Raw genomic sequence first — 6,000 nt, 5'->3', positions numbered from 1 at the left:
CGAGTAAAATAAGGTTTTGTAAATGCTAATTCCTAACTATATATGGCCTAAAACCAATGGTTTTTTCATTGAATTTTCAAGGTTTTCTAAATGCAAATTTCTAACTATATATCCACTATAACCTATGGTTTTTTCTGTGAATATATATATATATATACGTAATATTAATACGAAAATTATAATTTTAACTGTAGGATAGCGGAAAGAGTAAAATTTACTACTCCAACTCCAGAGAGTGCAACAGTAGGGAAAGCGCTGGATAGCGTAGGGGTAAAAATTACTATTCCCACTCCAGCGAGTGCAACAGTAGGGAAAGCGTTGGATAGCGCAGTGGTAAAAGTTACTATTCCCACTTCAGAGAGTGCAACAGTAGGGAAAACGTTGGATAGCGTAGGGGTAAAAATTACTATTCCAACTCCAGAGAGTGCAACGGTAGGGAAAGCGCTGGATAGCGTAGCGGTAAAAATTACTATTCCCATTCCAGAGAGTGCAACAGTAGGGAAAGCGTTGGATAGCGTAGAGGTAAAAATTACTATTCCCACTCCAGGGAGTGCAACAGTAGGGAAAGCATTGGATAGCGTAGGAGTAAGAATTACTATTCCACTCCACAGAGTGCAACAGTAGGGAAAGCGTTGGATAGCATAGGGATAAAAATTACTATTCCCACTCCAGAGAGTGCAACAGTAGGGAAAGCGTTGGATAGCATAGGGGTAAAAATTACTATTTCCACTCCAGAGAGTGCAACAGTAGGGAAAGCGTTGGATAGCGTAGAGGTAAAAATTACTATTCCCACTCTAGAGATTGCAACAGTAGGGAAAGCGTTGGATAGCGTAGAGGTAAAAATTACTATTCCAACTCCAGAGAGTGCAACAGTCGGGAAAGCGCTGGATAACGTAGGGGTAAAAATTATTCCTACTCCAAAGAGTGCAACAGTAGGGAAAGCGTTGGATAGCGTAGAGGTAAAAATGACTATTCCCACTCCAGAGAGTGCAACAGTAGGGAAAGCGTTGGATAGCATAGGGGTAAAAAGTACTATTCCCACTCCAGTGAGTGCAACAGTAGGGAAAGCATTGGATAGCAGGTGGGTAAAAATTACTGTTCCCACTCCAGTGAGAGCAACAGTAGGGAAAGTAAACACTTCATGTATAAATAAAAATAAAATAAATAATATTACCAATTACAAATTAATTAAAATACTTAACACTTTTATATAATATAATAATTATAATAATTAATCAATTAAAATATAAATAAAAAATGATTAATAAAAATAATGACATACTAATTCAAATTATTTACCAATTACCAATAAATTAATTACCAATTAGAAAATAATTAAAAAATTGATAAAATAAAACAAGAATTTAAAAATAGAACTACTTACAATTAAATTACTCCCCACCCTATTCCCCCATAAACTCACAACCCACTACAGAAACTAAATTAAGCCAATTACCATAATGATCAATTAATAAATAAATACAAAATAATTACCAATTATATTTTTATTAATTACCAATTAATAATTAATTAACAATTATTTCACATTAAATACAAATAAATAAATTAACATATTTAATTATTTATAATTAAATAACTTACCACCCTATTCCCCTATAAACCCACAACCTGCTACAGAAAATAAATTACTACAGTTAACATATTTATCAATTGATCTATTAATTTAAATTATTTACCAATTATATTTTAATTAATTACCAATTAATAATTAATTATTAATTAATTCAAAATAAATACCAATAAATAAATTATCATATTTAATTAATTATAAATAAATCACTTCCCACCCTATTTCCATATAAACCCACAACCCGCTACAGAAAATAAATTACTAAAATTAACATAATTATCAATTTATCAATTAATTACCAATTATATTTTAATTACTTACCAATTATTTAACAATTAATTCAAAATAAATACCAATAAATAAATTAACATATTCAATTAATTATAATTAAATTACTTCCCACCCTATTCCTCTATAAACCCACAACCCACTACAGAATTATACTATGCACAAATTAAATACCATACAAATAATTAATTAATATAAATAATAAAATAAATATACACTTTTCAAACATATACTAACATAAAAAAACACATTAAAAATTGATATTAACTTACTTACCTCAAATTCAATATTTTTGTAGTCTATATTCTGTCCATTCTATATTTTTGTAGTCTATATTCTGTCCATTCTATATTTTTGTAGTCTATATTCTGTCCATTCGATATTATGTCCTATATTCTATATTTTTTAATTCGATATTAATAGTATCCTATTCGTTCTTCCACAACAAAATCGCAGACATCCACAACAGCTTCGACAACCAATCCGGAGACCAACCCACTCTACCTTCTGCCGCACCTGCACCCCTCTTGAACATCCTTAACCACTGGAACCCAATCTCCACTGAGGACACCATCCGCCTGATGAACTCCATCCACTCAGGATCCCCCACTGACCCATGCCCTGACCACATCTTCAACGAGGCAGATTCCATCATAGCACCACACCTCCGAGACGTCATCAACTGCTCCCTCAACTCCGCCACCTTCCCGGAAAGCTGGAAACACGCAGAACTCAGCCCCCTTCTGAAAAACCCCACAGCTGACCCCACCGAACTCAAAAACTACCGCCCCATCTCGCTCCTTCCATTCCCAGCCAAAGTCATCGAGAAAGCTGTCAACAACCAGCTCTCCGCCTTCCTCGAAACCAACAAATCCCTCGACTCCTCACAGTCCGGCTTCCGGGCCAAACACAGCACGGAGACCGCCCTCATCGCAGCAACAGACGACATTCGAACTCTACTGGTGTAACACCTGAAGGTCTCGGGGTCGCCACAGACACAACCAAACAGGACACAACACAGTTCTAGGGTTTGGTGATTTATTGTAATTAAACACAATATACAAGAAATCAATAAGGTAACTAGTCACTGGTCACCTTCAGCCGGTATACGTACCCTGTCCTCTGCATATACGCCGGTCCCGGCGTACGCCAACAGAGGGCAGAAACACAGTAGCCGACAATGCCACTCGAGGTGTTTTGAGGGAATCGTGGAAACAGCAGTTTCTCACAGTGGATTCAGGGAGACACCCAGCCGGGGTCTCAACCTGAAGGCAGCAGCCGCTCGACCTTGTTCCACAGAGGAGTCAGGGAAACACCCAGCCGGGGTCTCGACCTGAAGGGAGCAGCCGCTCAACCTCTTCCTCTTCTACAACGGGACGCTGCTTCACCTCCGGGTGATGCGTCACCGTTGTCCCAATGATGCCAAATGCTGTTTGACGAGAGCAGCCGCTCGATCGTCCTTTCGGAAACTCTACAGCCGATACGCGGAAAACACCTCCTGGTGTGCGTAACGGCTGGAGCCTCCCGTAGGTTTGGAACAGGCTGGGAGCTACGGCTCACACCAGCGACTGTTCCCGTGTGGGACTTCCGACTCTTCCGAGTCGGCGGCTGCAAAGTTTCCGCTTCCACTAACAACAGACAGGCTTCTCGACTCGGCCGAGTCAGAAGCGGCAAGGAAGCTTTCCCGGCGGCTCACCGAGAAGACACAGGGCGGATTAACAAAGATCGGTCCGGGGAGACTCTCTCGACCCACCTCCGTCTTTGTCCTAGGATCCTGCTGGGATTCTTCTCACTGCTGGAGCACAGGAACAGCTTGGTGGAAGGCCGTGTAGATACTAGAATATCCGACACTCTTCTTGGATTAGGTACCGCCTTTATAGGCGTGTGGTGATTGCGTTATGTAACTCTCCTCCCGCTTGGCCTTCTGGGAGTCGTAGTCCGTTGAAGTCGCGGATGTCTTTTCCCTGTCGGTGCAGGGATTTCCTGACAACTGGACAACGGAGACACAGTGTCCCTCATTCTACTCGACCTCTCCGCCGCCTTCGACACTGTCTGTCACAGCACCCTCATACAACACCTCAGCAACATCGGAATCCAAGGAAAAGCACTGGAATGGATCACCTCGTTCCTCACCTGAAGAACCCAGAGAGTCCGCCTCCCACCATTCAAGTCCGAGGCCGCTGAAGTCATCTGCGGCGTACCACAAGGATCCTCACTCAGCCCCACCCTCTTCAACATATACATGAGCCCCCTCGCAGCCATCGCACGCCAACACAACCTCAACATCATCTCCTACGCTGATGACACCCAACTGATCCTCTCACTCACCAAAGACCCTAACACCGCCAAAACCAACCTACATGAAGGAATGAAAGAAGTAGCCGAGTGGATGAAGCATAGCCGTCTGAAACTGAACTCAGACAAAACAGAAGTCCTTATCTTAGGAACCTCCCCCTCCGCCTGGGATGACTCTTGGTGGCCAGAGGCCCTTGGAAAAGCACCCATCCCGACGGACCACGCACGGAACCTGGGCGTCATCCTAGACTCTTCACTCTCGATGACCAGACAGGTCAGCGCCGTCTCATCATCTTGCTTCAACATTCTTCGCATGCTCAAAAAAACATTTCGCTGGATCCCCACCGAAACCAGAAAAACGGTCACCCATGCACTGGTTACAAGCCGCCTGGACTACGGAAACACCCTATACGCCGGTACCACCGCAAAACTCCAGAAAAAACTCCAACGCATCCATAATGCATCAGCCAGACTCATACTAGACATCCCGCGTAAAGACCACATCTCCAGCCACCTGAAAAAACTCCACTGGCTCACAGTCAATAAGAGGTTTACTTTCCGCCTCCTAACCCACGCACACAAAGCACTTTACGAACTTGGACCCGAATGCCTCAACACACGACTTTCCTTCTACACCCCCCCCCCCCCGCCAGCTACGATCCTCCAACCAAGCCCTTGCTACCGTACCTCGCATCAATAAAACCACCATGGGAGGTAGATCCTTCTCCTACCTGGCAGCTAAAACCTGGAACTCACTCCCCACTCACCTTCGTCTCACTCAGAACCACCTAGCATTCAGAAAGCAACTTAAAACTTGGATATTTGACAAGTAATTCCCCACCCTTCCTCAAGCGCCTTGAGACCCTTGGGTATGTAGTGCGCTATATAAATCAACTTGACTTGACTTGACTTGACTATATTCTGTCCAGTAGATATTGTGTCCATTCTATATTTTTTAATCGATATTAAAGCAAATCGATAATAAAAACTCGATATTCTGACTGTATACCAGTCTAAGGATTACTAGCACCTGGTATATTCTGTGGATGAGAGAGCACAGTATTGTATTATTGTACTATCTTGTCCACAATGCTTAACGCCTTGACATTGTCCTGCATGTACATTTGGTTGAATAGTGAGGCACAGCACAAAGTGAAGCATGGAACAGTATGTGTAAAAACTAGAAAAACTAGTGCTAATCAATTAAAAAAAAAATCTAACACCACTCATCTATGAGTTGAGGTAATTGTTCTCGTTAGAAATGGGGGTCTCAAGTTGGCAAGGGTTTGCACCTTTGTCCAAGCAGGGACCCTTTTTTCTTGTCAAGGTAAGTGGAATACACTTCTAAAATAACCCCTGCTCATCCCTTTGGTAGCTTGGCTCGAGCAGACAATCTCATCTCAGAGGCAGTGTGTAAAACATTTGGGAACAAGTATAGTAACCCAGTGAAAATACTACAAATGGACACCACAGCAGTGCAGAAAAATCAGTAGTCTTCATCTAAACCAAACAAGACCAAAATGACAACAATCCACCATACACTAATCTAAATATGACTTTTAAAAGGAAAAAATTGTTCAGTTCAAAGCAATTTGCAGATGTGACACTTTTCCCAGCAAATACCTTGGATACGTCCTGCACGCAAACAAAAACTGTTGTAGGGAATGTGATGCGTTGGTTCCTTATGCCTAGGGAAGGGGATGCATTGGTTTCTTGCTTCAGGAGAGATGATGCGTCAGGCCCTTACTGCCACGCTGGCGCACTGATAGGTCGGTTCTTACTGTGCAGGAAGGTGATGCGTCGGTTTCTTACAGTCCCAGTGTTCC

This window comes from Lissotriton vulgaris, chromosome 1_1 (assembly GCF_964263255.1).
Source record: "Lissotriton vulgaris chromosome 1_1, aLisVul1.2, whole genome shotgun sequence".
NCBI classification, from domain to species: Eukaryota; Metazoa; Chordata; class Amphibia; order Caudata; family Salamandridae; genus Lissotriton; species Lissotriton vulgaris.
The sequence above is the reverse complement of the archived record's forward strand: the minus strand, read 5'-3'. Positions refer to the sequence as shown.